The sequence below is a fragment of the Marmota flaviventris genome, chromosome 1 (assembly GCF_047511675.1).
Source record: "Marmota flaviventris isolate mMarFla1 chromosome 1, mMarFla1.hap1, whole genome shotgun sequence".
In the NCBI taxonomy this organism is placed as follows: Eukaryota; Metazoa; Chordata; class Mammalia; order Rodentia; family Sciuridae; genus Marmota; species Marmota flaviventris.
In genome coordinates this window covers 115,854,563-115,871,867 of record NC_092498.1, presented here as the reverse complement: position 1 = coordinate 115,871,867, position 17,305 = coordinate 115,854,563, and the positions used below count along the sequence as shown (strand labels likewise).

The 17,305-nt window shown below is 60.1% G+C and overlaps 1 protein-coding gene across 1 annotated transcript in view; it reads right to left on the bottom strand.

Annotated features, from left to right (window-relative positions):
- Tpst2 (tyrosylprotein sulfotransferase 2) overlaps positions 1-17,305 on the bottom strand; it is a 43,462-nt gene that overhangs the window by 14,675 nt on the left and 11,482 nt on the right. Inside the window, exon 2 of the mRNA XM_027955873.2 lies at positions 1,761-1,832. The gene's annotated coding sequence lies outside the window, so the exon portion shown is untranslated. The remainder of the gene's footprint in view (positions 1-1,760; positions 1,833-17,305) is intronic.

Below are 17,305 nucleotides of genomic sequence, written 5' to 3'. Positions count from 1 at the left end.
TATGGAGCTGAGAAATGCAGCCTCAGACTCCTGGGTCTGCTGGCATCCTGGACGGAGTGACAGGTCCCCCAAGCAGTGACAGAGGCCTTCTGCAGGAGACTGGCCTCGCCCTGAACTCTGACCAGTGCAGAGGAAACAGGCAGGTGGAGAGTAAAGAAGGTTTCCCCCGCAGGGGACAGCCACTTCTTAAGTCCACTAAGGAAAAAACACAGCGTGCCAGGGGCGCAGCTTAGCAAACCAGGAACCACGGAGGGCCTGGGGGAGGCGGCGGGGAGGGCATTCTTTTTTGGGTGTGAGATTCAACTCAAAAGCACCAAAGGACCTCTCTGCAGCTGGGCCAGTTGACCCCCAAGGGCACGGACTGCCTGCACCTTCTCTGCAGGCTGCAAATGGAAAATAAATACTGGGGCAGGAGCAGAGGCTATGAAGCCCCAGGCCTGAAGCAGAACACCTGTGGGCTCTGGGACAGTCACTTCCCCACTCTGAACCACAGTCTCTTCTTCTGCAAAACAAGCAGGAGGACTGGCAGACCTCAGTGGCTGGGAGGGGACCACACGTGGCCAATAAATCAAAGGCCCATCGCAGGCTCTCCTTCTTCTCCGGAAAAACGTGGTTACATGTTCCATTCTGCTGACGACGCCAGGGGTTCCCTGGTGGCCTGAATTCAAGGTCCACAACCGGGACAGCTAACTCCAAGGCCACTTGCCAGGGGAAGGCAGGCTAGACAGGACCTGAGGCCACCCAGAATTCCCTCGCAGGGCCCTCAGCTCCTTCCAGGGCTCAGTGAAACTCTCCCCTTGGAGCTGAGACGAAAATTCTGATGACTGGTGCGGGGTGGGTGCGGGACTCCCGGGGAGCTGTCAATCAGCCCTTAGCTGAATCAGAACAGTGACTGTGCCGGGTGAACAGATGGAGATGGGAGGTGATCTGGAAACTGAAAGTGGCTTCTAGAAAGGGTGGACGAGTGTGCAAGCCCGTGTGTGTGTGTGTGTTTACTCATGAGCCTATTTTGGGGTTGGAGATTTAGATAGTAAGTCGCAGGGAAACGTCCTGGGAGAGGGGAGACACAGGACAAGGAAGACCTTCTCAACTGGCCAGTTTTGCTTCATACAGACCATCTGGCTCCCATAGTTTACATCTGGTAAAAGCTCTGAGCTTTGCTTTTACATTTTTAGAGCGCACACTCCACCAAGGGTTTTTCATGCACCATCAGCACTCAGAGAGGTGAAACAAGTTATCCAAGGTCACACAGCCAGAGTGGCAGGCCTTGATGGGACAAGGTCCTCTGGGAGAAAACAGGTCCATGAGGGCAGAGTGGATGTGACTAGAGGCAGCAAAGACCTGGGACACGGCTTGAGAAGCCACAGCGCCCCAGCTGCAACTCTCTCTGAGGGTTTTTTCCTCCCAAGAAAAAGGAATGATGACAACTTGTTCTCGAGGGTCAGGGAAGTCTTGCACAGGGACTTGGAAGGCACAGGCAGCGGGGGCCGTGGGGCGGCTGGGATTCTACTGGTGCCCCCTCCCCGCGGACACGGGGCCTCCTCTGTGCCATCTTCCAGAGACAGGAGGGCAGGGACTGCTCTCCCCGTGCTGCTGGTGACCCCAGTTTCTCATACTGGATTTCTGGCCAGCTGGCTGGACAGAGAGGGAGCTGGCTAGGGAGTGTGGCTGGCCTGGTGATAATGGAGGCTGAGGCTGGAGGCCAGGTGTAGAGGACGCTGGGCCGGGCTCTCCCTGGGGCACCCTTGGGATGCACTCACCTCTCCTGGGCGCTGTCATCCTTGGGGCCCAGCCCGCGCGCCTGCTCACCAAGGCTTCCTGCCGGCCCAGCCCTGCGGAGGCAAAGGAGATGCAGCGTCAGGGACAGGCGCCTAGGATCGGGGCCCGGCCCCTGGTGGAGGCAGAGGGGCTTTCAGGCTCTGAGGCACCCCGAAGTGACATTTGAGGAAGGGACTCTGGAAGATGCTGCAGCCAGGGTCACCGGCTCCTATGGAGAACAAACTGGCTTACCTCATGAGCAGAGGCATGTGGACCAAGAGTACTGTGGCCTCAGTGGCCCCAGGTGGCTGCCAGGTAGGCCTCTCTGTTCTCTTAGGAGTTTGGAGGCCAGGGAAAGTGAGTACAGCAATAAGCAACAATCATGGCGAGACCCTATCACCCGGGGCTTCTGCGTACAGTGGATAGGGCTGTGCACTGCACAACTCCAAAGATACCGTGTACCAGCTATGACAAATATGGCGCTCCCTGGGGTTGGCCTAAGTCCTGCTACTACCACCCAACACTAACCAAATGCCTACTAGAAGAGGACCTTGTGGCACTTTAACCCTGAGAAGAAGAAAGGACATTGTTCTCAATTTTACAGATTAAAAAAAAAAGACATGACACCAACCAGCTTCCCCACCCTGAGCTGAGACGCGGGGCCCACTTTCAGCCACCTCACAGGAACAAGGCCACTCCACGAGGAGCCTGGAGCACAGCCAGGCTCTGGCTCCCACGGGACCCAGGGGACCTGCACCTGCACCTCAGGGCTGCGTCCTGGCTCCTCCTCGAGGTGGGAACAACGTTTAGTCTAGTTCTCACCTGTCCCCAGTGAACAATGGGACTCCTGAGGCCCACGAGGGGAAGTGGCTTTCCAGACTCGCTGAGTCCAGCTCTGTTCTGGGGGCAGGTGACCTCGAGCTGGACGGCTCCTACACTGAGCAGCTCATCCCTCTGCAGAGCCTCAGTTTTCCCAAGCTGTAAAAGGGGTTCTTGGGAAGCTCGGGCAAGACAACAGCAGGCACTTACAAACACCAGCAACGATGATGATGATGATGTCGGCCACCACAGAAACACACTGGCCGAAGCCGGGCACGGTGGCCCACGCCTGTCACCCCAGCAGCTCAGGAGGCCGAGGCAGGAGGATTGCAAGTTTAAAGCCAGCCTCAGCCACAGTGAGGCCCTCAGTGAGACCCTGTCTCTAAATAAGATACAGAACAGAACAGGGCTGGGATGGGGCTCAGTGGTCGGGTACCCCCACCCCCGCCACCAAAAAGAAAAAGAAGACAAAGAATCTGGCTGGAAGTCGCTCTTAGCTCTCCCTGTCCTCCCTCTGATCTGCCCACTCCTCACCTGTTCCTGAAGCCCCAGAACAGTTAGCACACCTAGCACCAGCAGAGAGGAGGGTCCACAGCCACGGCCAGCCCCCCACCAACTGCAGCGGCTCAGGCCCGCGCCCCTGGACGTGGACGGCCGGCTGCTCCCGGCTGCGCCCCTGGAACAAAGGGAGCTCACGGGGCCACGCACTCGAAGCTCTTCCGGAGGCAGATGGCAGCGGCCCAGCTGCCCTCCGCGGCCCTTGAAATGCCAGTGAGCCCGCGGCGCCCGCCAGCCCGGGGTTCCCACGGCCACGGCCGCCCCTCCCCTGGGGACGGCTGGCCAGGGCCTCGGGACTCTCAGAGACGCCGGCGGGTCCCACCAGCAGCCGGTGGAAACTGAGACCCAAGTCCAGCCTGGGGCAGACGGTCAGCCTCGCTTCTGAGTGGCCAGCGGCCACTGTACGGGACAGCACAGATCTGGAGCAGCCCAGCCCAGCCTGGTGGCCCCGGAGCCGAGCGAGCTCTGTGTGTCCAGCCCTCTGCCTCGGGGGCTCTGTGTCCCCACAGTCAACCGGCCTCCGAGGGAGATATTTGGGGAAAACGTTGTGCCTGTACCGAGCACGGGGGTCCCTCCCTTCAGGAAGACGCCCCCCGAGTGCGGAGTAGCCCTCACGGGGCACAGGCGTCAGAAGGATGGGGGGGCCGCTCCGAGGCCACTGGAGGGTGTGCCCAGGGTCACTGCAAACCCGAGAACCTGAGCCCCCGCGGGTGTGGGCACCAACGGTGAGGCGGGGTGTCCCAGAACCAGCCCTGTGTGCCAAGGGACAGCTAGACGCTTTGTCACCGGGGGAAGGAGGGAGGAGAGGAGGCCCTGCAGGTACAGCAGGAAGAAACCCTTCCACACCTAAGAGCTGCCGCGGGACAGAGTCAGATGACCTGGGACACTGAGAGTCAGATGACCCTGGCCCTGGGAGGTCCCTGTCACAGCAGAGTTCTGTTGGACTGTGCTCATGCAGGAAAGGTGACAGGCAGGGGTGGGGGCCAACGAACCCTCCTCTTCTGATAGGAGGTCATCAGCATTTATTAAACACCACTGTATATTTACCACCAAACCCAGGTCTCTTGCTGTGTGTCCCTGGTACATTGCTTGACGTCTCTGAGCCTACCTCTCAGCCTATTTCCCCATCTATGACATGGGGATGAAAACAATACCTCCTCGGAGGTGCGCACAGGGTTCAGGCACGGGAAACGTGGCCAGGGCCAGGAGGAGCTGTCTCTGGGGTCCAGGGGAGGGGAGAAAGCCACGCCGCCTGGGGCAGCAGCCTGCAGGGGGGAGGTTCTCACTGGGTTTGGTAAGTGAGGAGGTCGCGGCTCCAGGGGACGATGGATGTGACTACAAGAAGTCAGTTTCCAAACACAAGACGCCATGTGGTGTGGTGTCACCGGCTCCTGGGTGGGGGCTGCGGGCTCCTGCAACTGGCCCAGGGCTGCCCCCTGACCCAGGGCCGCCCGCTGAGGGCACTAGGGAGGCGGGGAGGCAAGAGGCTCGAGGCTGGCAACACCCAGACGCGGTACCCACGATCATCTGCTCAGCACCTACTACGCACCAGGCTCCGCTCCTGCTGGTATGTCATCAGGGTGCCGAGGCCTGTTTCTGTCATGCTGCGGACACTCCAGTGGGGACAGCTAGGGCTCCGAGGGACACGCCACAGAGGGGGCACTACCAGCGGGAAAGAGGCCTGAGGATGGCTGGGAACTGTTCCTTTCTGAACCCGCCTCGCTGCTCCAAGCTCAGCCCTGACGGGGCTCCCAGGAAACCAGTGGCCGGCTGTGGGAGGGGGCAGTGCCAGCACACGAGGCCAGCCGAGGACGCAGGCCCCGCACTTGCAAAGTGCCCATGTGCCCAGCTCAGCCCGGCCCTGCATCCTCCCCGGAGCAGCTCCCAGACCCCCCTCTGCCACAGCGACAGCCCACGCCACAGGGCCACCCGGGCTCCACCCCTCCGCCACGCCTCGCCCTGGCAGAGCTGGGAGGCCGGAGCTCCCCGGGGACCAGTGACCTCTGATCCCAAGGATGTGACAGAAGGGGACAGTGATCCCGAGGCTCTGGACATGGGGCATGAAAAGCACGTGGAGTTGCTCTGGGGGCTGAGGAGCGGCCAGGCAGCTGGCCTGCTGCCCAAGAGGCCTTAGCTTACACTTATGGGCACTGACCCTCCCCTATTAACCATCCACTTCCCGGAGCTCAGAGAGGTCAGACAACCTGCCCAAGGCCACACAGCAGGCTGGTCTGGACGCCAAGAAGAAAATCGGCACAGCTTTCTCTCCAGAGCCCCCGCTCCTGAGTGTGGCCTCCCCTCAACCCCAGTGCCACCCAGCATCTCTCCCCCAGGGACGTGAGGAGCAGGGAGATCACATGCAGGGTCCCTCCTCGGAGGCTGGGGCCGTCTGGGAGGCTCTGCCTGCACACCCTCCTCCCAGCAACGCTTCCTTGGGACTTGCACGGTCCACACGTTGGCATTTAACCTGGGCATATCATCAGTGTCACACGGGCGAGGACGGAGGGGACACCTGTTCCACCCTCTACTCTGCTGGCGGAGCCCCTGACAGGCCCGAGGGACACTTTCTGCACACGTGTAGCTGAGTTCCAGGGAAGCGACTTAATGCGCCCAGAGGGCAAGCCGGGCCTGTCCTCGGCTGTGGCTGGCCAGCTCCCTGCCAACACCACGGACAGGCTCGGGCAGCACGCACCCTGCAGGCTGATCTGGGCCCGTCTCAGAAGGACCACTGGGAGGACCCAGGCGGTCAGTCTGGGGTGAGTAAGGGAGTCGTGGAGAATTCCAGAAAGCCAGCCCGCAGGTGCCTAAGGCCTGGAGCAGGCAGGTTTGGAGTTAGGAACGATCCTTAGCCTTATTTGGCTCAGAGAGGTGAAGCACTTTGTCAGAGGTCACACAGCTGCTAAGTACCTGGGCCTGAGCTGGAGCCCGGGTCTGCCTGACACCGCAGCCCAGGCTCTGCCGCGCTCCCTGGACCGGCCCCACACAGGCGCAGAGGCTGTGTGCCCTGGGGAGGCGCTGCTCGGGCGGGGGCCGGCTCTGACCCTGGGCACCACCCCCCTACCTGGCGCAGCCCCTGTGGGGCTTCCAAGAGGAACACGGAGCTCCTGCCCAGTGAACCAGGCGAATAGGAAATGACTTCCGTCCTCGGCCCCTCCGGCCACAGGATCCTGTCTCCACTCCTCCGCCAGGAAGCGGTCAGAGGCGCTGAGCCCCAGCAAGGAGTCTCCCCACCTGGGCCCGAGTCCTGCTCTGCTGACCAGAGCCGCCCTGTGCCAGGTCCTGTCTGGATGCCAGGTGACACCTGCGCCCCTGGTACAGACGGCCTGACACACTGCTCTGCAGTTCCTCCCCTTTAGAGGGTTCTTACTCTTCACTGCACTTCAGGGGGCCCTGGATGGCAAAGTGCCTGTCCCCAAACATAAGGGCCTTAGGTCAACAGTGGGGCTCGGAGACCCAACAGCAGGGCACAGATGTGACTAAACCTACAGCGGAGCCGAGGTCACCGCCCCCCAACCCTGGCCATGGCAACATCACGGTGCCCGCCCATAATCCCCGGGACTGAGGGAGGAGGACCTCAAGTTTGAGGCCAAGCAAGACACGGTCTCAAATTTTTAAAAAAGGTTTGGGGTGTATCTCAGTGGTGGAGATCCTCTGGGTTCAATTCCCAGTACCACCACAAACAAAATGAAATGAAAGAAGTGTAACCTACAGTCGGGTCGCTTGGCACTGATGATAACCAACCACGACGCTGCGCACGTCCGTGCTCCACTGTGCATCTGATGGTCATGTTGAGCGGACTCCTCCACTTATTACAAACAAGTTTATGGTAAAACAGTGTGCAGGTGCCTCCAGCAGCACCCCCTCACCTCCTCTTCTTCTTTTATTTATTTATTTTTTGTGCTGAGGATTGAACCCCAGGGTGCTTACCCATTGAGCCACATCCCAGCCCTTTTATGTGTTTTATTTAGAGACAGGGCCTCACTGAGCTGCTTAGGGCCTGGATAGGTTGCTGAGGCTGGTTTTGAACTCACGATCCTCCTGCCTCAGCCTCCTGAGCTGCGGGGATGACAGGTGTGCCCTGGCTCTCTCCTCCTGAGTGCACAGAGACCACGCGGACAACTGATCCGCCCCACAGCCCGAGGGTCGGCGACAGGAAGTCTCTGATCTCAGCGCAACCAATAAGTCAGGCACACATTTGTCAAAACACACCCATCATCACAGCAGCGCCATGTGCTCTGATCTGGAGACCTAAGTGGGACCCAGGGATCTGCAGGCGCCGCCCCTTCCCCTCCTCTGTGAATCACCTCCCCGGGAACCGAACCCGGCATTCAAGGTTCCCACCAGGAATGCTCCCAGGCTGGGCTTGGGAAATGCTGCAGCCATGTCCTAGGAGGGTCCAGGTTGCAGGTCAGACAGACACAGGTGTGTCCTCAGCTCGACTGTCCACCGACTATGTGACCCCAAGCCAGCGACTTGTCCCTCTCTGAGCCTCATTTCCAAAATGAGTGTGGAAACAGAGGCTGGCACGCAGCATGAGCTCGGTGACCGATGTTCCCGGGGACGCGATCCTGCCCACAGGGAGCGTGCAGGATAGGGTGGATGGCAAGACAAAGGTGTGAGAGTGGCTGTGGGGCCATACACAGAGCACCCCTCTGCCCGGTCCTGTCCAGAATACCAGGTGACACTCAGTGGACAGACAGACCCCGCAGCAGATGGAACCCAGCACATTACTAACCTCCCTTAGCAACCCATGGAGAGAGGGCACCTTCCTGACCAGGTGACCAATAAGAAACCCAGAGACACCTGGGCACGGTGGCACATGCCTGTCATCCCAGCAGCTCGGGAGGCTGAGAAAGGAGGATTGAGGGGTCAAGGCCAGCCTCAGCAACAGCGAGGCCCTCAGCAACTCATTGAGGCCCTGTCTCTAAGTAAAACACAAACTAGGGCTGGGGATGGGGCTCAGTGGGCGAAGGCCCCTGGGTTCAATCCCAAGTACTCTCCCCCTGCCCGCTAAATAAAAAAGAAGCCCAGAGAGCCTGGGACGGGAGGCAGCTCCAGGCTCATGTGGCTGCGGGCAGCGGTGGCAGTGGTGTCCACGTCTGCAGCTTGTCTGGCCTTTGGTGCCACACGGAGCACTGGGCTGTCTGGGGGCACCTGCAGGCTCCTTCCCTGAGTGACACGGAACAAGCTGAACTAGGAAGGGTAGAAGAAGGGCCCAGTGTGGCGAACTGGCCAAGGGCACAGCTGTAAGAGGCATGGGGACAGCCGCCGGCATGCGCCTCCCACTAAAGCGGCAGTGACAAGACCTGGAGGCACGTCCAGGGACTGCCCTCGCGCTAACATGGGCAATGTGAGACAGACACCGCGGCAACTGAGATGTGACGCGGGGGAACCAGGTGTTGGCCCTACCACTGCCATTTGTCACCTACAGTAAAGATGTGATTTTTCCCCCAAATTCCTGGGCCCCCAATTAACAACCCCTCGGGGCCAACAGCTGTGGTCCTGCCTCCTCCTCCAGCCCACTGCTGCCTGTTCCCAACCCTGGCCACGAACTCAAAGAGTGGTAGGGACTTAGGAGGCTGAGGCAGGAGGATCTCGAGTTCGAGGCCAGCCTCAGCAACTTAGCATTGAGGCCCTGTCTCTAAGTAAAACACAAACTAGGGCTGGGGATGGGGCTCTGTGGTCGAGGGCCCCTGAGTTCAATCCCTGGCACCAAAAACAATAACAACAAAAGGGGCAGGGATTCATCCTGGGAGTGCTCCATGGAGATTCTGAGCCCAGCTGGGACGCTGCTTCAGTTTTACTTAAGAAGCAAACGCAGACAGCAACAGCGATTGGGCAGGGAACCCGCCTGCCGTTCAGCTCACCGGGTGCCAGCCAGTGGCCTTGGGTGTTTACAGAACAGCAGGGACCGCAGTGAGGGTGACCTTGGCCACAGATCCCACACACAGGCCCCCAGGGGAAGTGGAGGGAGACTCCATCTCAGTCGTCAAGGGTGGGCCGGGAGCAGCCCAGGCTGGGGGACACAGCCCTGGTGTGGGGTCAGCTGGCTCGGGTGTGCACATGCCTCTGCCCCAGAAGCCCTGCAGTACCACGTCCACTCTCTGGGCCTCGGTTTCCCCATCTATCTGATGGTGCAGTACGTCTCACCAGCAGGGCTGCAGATTCAGTAGTAGGTCGGGGGGTGGAATGAGCCTGTGCACGGAGGCGAGCACCACCTACGGCTAAGCCCCCAGCCCCGAGCCACGCCCCCAGGTTTAAAGAGCACAGACAGTGTCCCTTCCACATCTGCCCAGGGGGACCACCCCTGGGGCAGCTCCTCCAGGCTGCGGAAGAGGGAGAGGGGCACAACATCAGGTCCAAGTGCCCGGGGGCCCCCGGTCACGCCATGCCCCAGACAGTGTGGGCCTGGAGCACCAATGCCCACAGCTGTCGGGACCCCCACGGTGCAAGTGCAGGTGACCCCCTGCCCTGAAGTTCAGTGTCCCCACCTGAAAATGGAACCCACTTTACCAGGCTGTTCAAAGGGCTTGGTGACTCAGGGTGGCAGCAGGGGGCAGTGGGCACCTGGCATTCCAAACACCCTGTCCCCAGTGTCCCCAGTGTGTGTGTGTCCCACTGTACCCTCCCCACTGGAGAGGACTCAGCCCTCTACGCTCCCCAGGCTCAGGACCCATCCAGCTGCCCCAGTCTGGACTTCCTGGGTGGTCCCAGCAAACTCCTGCAGGCAGGGGCTTCTCAGCAAGGTGACCTGGGGACCGAGGGCACGGTGAAGGGCTTGGAGAGCTGGCGCAAGGTGTGTCAGGGACGAGCCTCGAGACCGGGGACAGGTGGACATCAGCAGCCTCCGTTTTCTCTTCTGTAAAATGGGCTCAGCTGCATGACTCTGAGGGCTGGGGCAGGGCGTGGCAGAGGGGCCAGGTGCCTGCCGCTCCTGACCTCCCGCCGTCTCCAGAGCGCCACTAGTTACACAGTCCAGCCATGATGAACCCAGACCCGACGTGGAATAGGAGTCGCCACCCCATAAGTCACAGGATACAACTCCAGGCGGCGGGGGGCTCTCGGGTCCCATTAGTTATGTGGGGACCAAAAAGTCCGGGAGAGAAACACCTAGAATGTAAACCAGGGCCTCGTGCTGCACCCACCCCGCCCCCAGTCTCCTCACAGACGGCGAGGTGAAGCGAGACCAAAGAAGGGACAAGGAATCGAGGTGGTTTCTAGAAGGGCCGCGAGCCTTTGGGACCTTGGGCCCCAAGGGCTGAGTCAGTGGTGGCCTGGAGCGAGCAGGAGGGGTAACCTGGGCAAGGTCACAGCCCTGGCCTCCTGCCACCAGCTGCCGGCCGGTCCATGCTATGACCAGCTCAGGCAGGATGTGGCTCTGGTCAGATCCCGTCTGGGCCGGGAGCTATGTGACCCTGGACAGGACACTTGGCCTCTGTGGGCCTCGGTTTCCTCGTCTGTAAAATGGGAGCCGTCAGCAGCATGTGGTTTTGGTGAGGGCTGAACAGACGCTGCAGGCAGAGCTGCCAGGACGGGGCCGGGCCAACGGGAGGCACTCTGTGTCCTGTTACCATCGTCACTGTCACTGCCGTGACTGCAGGTGGAATGTCCCTAACACAACCTGAAAATCAGTCACATGAACCTTTCTGAGCACTGATGTGACATTAGAAAGCTTCCAATTTTGGAGCATTTCAGAGTTTGGAGTCAGGGATGCTCAACCCCTAAAATCTCTGTAAATATCCCAAAATCTGGGGAAAAAGAGAAACCCGAGACACTTTGGCTGCAGGCCTTTCTTGACAAGGGGGAGACAGCCTGCATTTGGATTTGGCTCCCTCCTGGAGTGTCCCTCGTGGGACAGGCAATGCCCACCAGGCGCAGAAGGTGAGCACGGGGTCCTAGGGAGCCACGGCGGCTGGCGGGTCTGGAGCAGGAGACACGGCACGACTGGGAGACGGCGTGGGCCTGGGGGCCAGTGCCCACCTTGGAACATCTCCCTGAGGTCTCCACAGGCTTCCTGTCCCTGGCACTCCTCCAGGGCCGCTGGACACAGCCACACTCCACCCCCGCCACCTCCAGCTGTCCCTGCTTCTTGGGTGCCAGGCTGTGAATGCCGAGCAGGCCACACGCTGTGGGGCTTGGGGCAGCCCGTGTGGCCTCAGCGCACAGGCGGATGACCCGGAGGCCAGGAGCCCGGCAGGGGTCATAGGGGACAGAGGCAGAGCCAGGAACACCGATCCCAAGGCTAGCTTCTACCCTGCTGTGTGACCTTGGGAAAAGTCCCTTCACTCTCTGAGCTCCAGTCTGCCCATGGCACAGCGGGTCCTCACTGCCTGTACATCTCGGGGGTGCTGGAAGGATGCACCCCAATCAGACAGCAGTGGCTGCCCGGGGCTGTGTGGCCCAGGAGCCTGGCCCTGTGCGGTACCTCAGGGGCAGCTTCCCGGATCCTCTATGAACCCGTCCTCTCTGCTCCCGTTTCAAAGTGGTCGCCGGCTCGGCCACAGCCCAGGTCACAGGCGCACGGGGAAGGCCCGAGTGTCTCTGCAGCCACGTCTCAGCAGAGGTGCCCTGTGGATGGGGCGGGCAGAGCCCCCACGCCGCCTGCCCTGGGAGTTCAAGGCCAAACACACACACACAGTGCAGACTGCTTAGGGCCCCTCGCCCTTCCAACTGCCCTCACGTCTGGGGACAGTTTCAGCTATCACAACTCACTGTCCCCAGCCCCCGCTGCAGAGCCTCATCCAGCCCACATGCCTGCAGGGCCACGGCTCGGAAGCCCCCATGTAGCCCGGCGCTGGGCCTTTGCAGGCCAGCGCCCCTGCCCCGGGCACACACTGCCCAGGCATCACTCAGTGCCACTAACCCCAGGGCCACCCAGTAATGATGCAGGCAGAGCCCTGGCGCCCAGAGCCCGGGCCTCCCCACGCCCATCGCGGCCCCGCTCTGCAGAGCTGCCGAAGGGTCAGCGGCCAGCGACGCGCTCCCTGGGCACTGGGGACCCTGCCAGGTGCAGAGCCCTGGCCCCTCCGCGCGGTCTGCCAGCCCGGGCACCCACTTGGTGAGGTCGGGGCTTGCTCTGCTGGCTGAGCCGGCGTCTCCTCTCATCTTCCCCAGGTGGAGATCGAGGTCCAGTGAGGTGTCCCTGCTGCCAGCGCAGAGGGCCACGGACCTCGAGGACCGCCCCCAGCTCGGGCCTTTGGGAACCGCCCCCATGGCGTCTTCCCGGCCACTTCCTGCCCAGCTCCTTGGCTGCCAGAGCGGCTGGGGCAGGAGGTGGGGAGACGCAGCTCCCTGGCCCCCGGGGGAGGCTCCCCGAGAGGGACAGCTGGGGGCTGGACCAGGGCACCACCGCCCGGCTGCCCCCTGCCTGCTCGTGTCCAGTCAAGCAGGAGGGAGGCCCGGCCTGGCGCAGGGACAGCGCCTCCAAGCACAACAGGACGCCGGGTAAGGGGCTCAGAGCCAGGAGCAGGCACATCTGGGCCTCAGTCTCCTCTCCTGGAAATCGGGCCACAGCACTCCTGCAGGGCGGGAGGGAGAACTCAGGGGCCAATCAGTGAACAGAGAGCCCCCACCAGGCGCCTGGCTCCTGTCCCGCAGCCTCACAGCCACAGGCTGTGATCAGCACTGCTACACACCCCACTTGACAGATGAGGAAACTGAGGCTCACAGAGGTACACAGGTGGGTGGCCTCGGACCCACAAGTCAGCAGATCTCATTGGAACTCTGCTTCTGCAGAGCTGTGTGACCCTGAGCAAGCTGCTTCACCTCTCTGAGCCTCAGCTTCCTCAGCGTGAAATAGGGACACAGAAACTAGAGAGGGGAAGTCCCCGCACACAGAAAGTAGCACATGCACCCCCTGCTCCAACAGCCTCCCCTGAAACCAAACCAGCCGGGAACACCTGTTACCTGTGGACCCTTCCAAGCACTAGGTGCAACATGCAGGAGGCCCTGCAAAGCCCCCAGAGAGGGAAAGACACCTGTTCAAGGTCACACAGCTGGTAAGTAACTGAGAGCAGGGCTGGGCAGGAAGAGGCGACACTGAACCTGAGCAGGGAGCAGCGGTAGCCCGGACGGGGTGAGGGCCACACTCAAGCTGGACAGAGTTTAAAAGAGCAACCACCAGGAGCTGAACCCAGGGGCCCTCACCCACCGAACCACACCCCCAGCCCTATGTTGTATTTTATTTAGAGACAGGGTTTGAGTTGCTTAGGGCCTCGCTGTGGCTGAGGCTGGCTTTGAACTCACAATCCTCCTGCCTCAGCCTCCCGAGCCACTAGGATGACAGGTGTGCAGCACCGTGCCCGGTTCATTCTTAGATGTCTTAAGACTTAGTTGAAAAAGCGACTCACAGACTCAAAGAGTTCCATGCTTGCTTAAAAGGAACCCAAGAATGGCGCTCAGTGTCTGTTTTAAACTTTAAAGCTCAGTTCTTCAGCCACGCCCCCCACACTGCAAGGCCCCACCATGCGCAGCTCCCCAGGAGCCTCCCACGATGCCCCAAACTGGTCAGAGCTTCCCCTGGGCTCCCAGGGCACCTGCTCCCGTCCTGGTTGAGCTCCCTTCAAGGTAGGAACTACTGTATGTCAATGCCCAGCCTGATTGGTATACAGCAGGTACTTAATAGATCTTTGCAGAATCGACCTGAAATAAAGGAACGGCAGACTGAAAAGCTGCCTGGTCAGTTTTTTTCTGTCTTTAGTTCAAGGCTTTCTCGTGTCAGCAAAGGTGCTGATGAAGGTCACCATTCTGTCTGCACACTAGGCAATGGGCTAGCACCCTACAGGGTTTTGAAAGGGAAGCTGAGGCCCACACAGGTGAAGGGCTCGCCTTGTGCACCAATCAATCATTATGTGGCTCAAAACTCCCAGTTCCTTCTCTCAATGATCATAATAAAATCCCACATGAAAGAGAATATTCACAATACATGTCTAACAAGATCTTTGTGTCCACAATATATAAAGAGTTCTGTGGAATCAATAAAAAGGGCAGGCAGAGCAATAGACAAGGGGGCTATTCTGAAGAAATACTTCCTAAAGGAGGTTATCCAGGTGGTCAATAAGCACAAGAAAGGGTGTCCGATCTCCTTATTCATCAGGGAAATAAATTAGAAGTACCTGGTGGGATCTATACATCTGAATAACTAAAACAAAACCAAATAAAGCACAATAGCAATCATTGGCAAAGGTGGGATACAAAACTTTCAAGCTCTGCTGGTGGGAGGGTAAAACCTGGCTCCATCCCTTTGGAAAAATTTTTTTTGGGGGGGTACTGGGATTGAACTCAGGGGCCCTCGACCACTGAGCCCCGTCCCCAGCCCTACTTTGTGTTTTATTTAGAGACAGGGCCTCACTGAGTGGCTTAGGGCCTCGCTGTTGCTGAGACTGGCTTTGAACTGCAATCCTCCTGCCTCAGCCTCTTGATGGGCTGGGATGACAGGCGCACACCATTGTGCCCAGCCCTTCGGAAAACTCTTTGGCAAATTCTCATGGAATCCAGTGATTCCCCCCAAAGGGGACCTGTCAAAATTCCTCAGCAGCACTGCTGACAACAGTCCTCCTCTGGGGACCACCCAGACCCCCACCCACAACAGAATGGGTGTCAGTCAATAAGAACAGATGGCTGTCTGCCCCTCGAGGTCAGCCAGGGCAGAGGACGGGGGAGCCTCACAGGCAGACACCAGGAGCAGCAGGAAAAGTCAACACAAGACCCCAACGTGGGTTCCCCGTATAAGGACAAGCGCAGGCAGAAACGGCCCTGGCAGGGAGGTCACGGTGGCAGTCACCCCGGGGGTGTGGCGGAGGGGCAGGGCCAGGGTCTCTGCTCAGATCTGAGCGCTGGTCACCTGGACACCCGCATCTTCGGGCTGCACTTTTCTGCATGTGTTTGACTTCAATCAGCCCAAGAGAGTCACTGTGTCAGCCACCACCGAGGACAGGCCCTGAGGCGCAGGCCACCCGGGCGCCACGCTGCAGTGGGAACAGGCCCCAAAGGTGCACGGAGACCGGTTCCCGTGGTGCCACCCACCCCCACTCCTGGCACCGACCGACTCACACTCCATAACCAGCGGCGACGGGGCGGGGCTGTCTGCTGTCCCCTGCCACCCCTCCGGCGCAGGAACCCTAACGGGCCTTTTCCTGGCGTGGGCCCGCCGGCCTCTCGGGCTCGGGGTGGCGCTGCAGCTCCGGCCTCTGCTCCTGGCCGGGCTGCCCCTGCCCACCAGCCCCGGGGCCCGCGGAGGCTCCCTGCAGGTGACCACCGGGGCCAACTCCAGCCTCAGGGATGGACCGCTGCCCTTGGCGCCCCCTTGGGTCCCTGCAGCTGCAGCCACCTGCACCTTCCTGCTCAGGCCACCTCCTCATGGCAGCTCGGTCCCTCTTGCACCCCTTCCCAGTCGGAGCAGCGGCGCCAGGGGGACCTCCCCTCCAGCCTCACTGTGGGGTGTCCGGCGCCCACCGACTCCCCGCTGGCCTCCCTGATTCTCCCCGTCGCCTCAGTCCTTGTCCCGGGGGCAGCCAGAGTGACCTTATGAACACAAAAACCGCGCCCTCCTCTCGGGACCACCCCGTGGCCCCCGCCTCCCTCCGGAGCGGCCAGCCCCCCGGCCCCCCGCTCAGCTCTGAGCTGCTCCCTCTCCAGGACCCAGCTCCTCGGGCCGCCGGTTAGGGCCCCACGGCCGCTGACCCCGCCTGAAGGACCTTCTACCCTGAAGGACCTTCTACCCCCGCCCAGGGTTTCCTACCCTGTTTGCAGTCCACTTTGGACTCCAGGTGTGGACTCGTGACCGGGGCCTGGCCAAGCACACTCCCAGGAATGGATAAGTATGGCCCCAGTGAAGTCCATGAAAACAGCCTGAAGATTGTCCCAGGACCTGGTAGGGTGGCTGAGCAAGGTGACAGAACTGAAGACCTGGGGCCAGCTCTAATCCATTCCTGCCTGAGAACAGAGCCAAGCCAGAAAGGCAGACGGAGACAGAAAGCCCTGACGCTGGGTGGGCCCCTGGATCCAGCCATACCTGACACCATCCCCGGATGTTTTATTATAGGAAGCAAATAAATTCACTTTTGCACTGAATTCCACAGAAGCTGGGTTTCTCTCTCTGCTAATCAGAAGTCCCAGCCTACTGTATACAACCTCCCCCCAGCCTTATCTTGGGGTGCTGGCCATCTCCTCAAGCCTCATCTTCTCCAGGAAGCCTCCCCTCGATCCCAGCTAGATTAAGCAACCCTTGCCGGTGGCCCCTTGCCTACCCTTTGCCATCCTCCATGGTGACTGCAGTCTGCCCTTGGCTTCCCTGGACTGTGATTCTCATTGGCCGAGGGCTGCATGGTCCCTTTCCCAGGTTTCTTTCTTGGACTCCCACATTCCCCAGCCCAGCACACCCATAAGCATTCATATTTTATTTGGGGGGCTGCCTCACTGATCCCCAGGCTTCCGCAGATATCAGGGAGTGGTGGAAAGAGAGTGGATCTTATGGGAAAACAGACCCGAGATTGGATTCCCCACCTAATAGCTCTGTGACCTTAGTCAGACCACTTAACCTCTCTGGGCCTCATTTTCCTCATCTGTGACACGGGAGACTATAGCAAACTATACCTAAGACCTTGACAGCACATCCGAGCAGGACAGTGCCTCATGGATGCCAGCTCCGGCCTGTGCCCTCCTTTCTACTGCACTCTGCTGCGGGCCTGTCACCTGCCTGTGGAGGACACACTCCCCAGTCTTCTTGGATCAGTTTCCGTGAGCAGAATGCAGTTGACCCCATGCCCAAGGGCCGTGCTGAGCCCTGGCTGGTTAGAGGCTCAGACACCCAGATGAGCACAAGACTCCAAGTGGGCAGTCATGATTATCGGAACTTTCAAGAAAGACTTAGAGAACAGCTCTCCTCCAGTAGAGCCGGCTAAACCGTGCGCCTGCAGCGTTTGACACTGATTCCTCGCTGGCCTCCTGATTCTCCCCGTCTCCTCGATGCACAGGCAGAGTGACCTTATGAACACAAAAGTCACATCCTCCTCATCCTCCTCTCCGGATCCTCCCACTGCAGAGCATTCCTGAGAATAAAACTACCATGGAAACATGCCCATCAGAGACAGTATACACAGGAGCACCTTGATACAGCTATACCTGAAGGTGAAATGCCTTTGGACTTTCCATTTATTAGAACCAATGAATT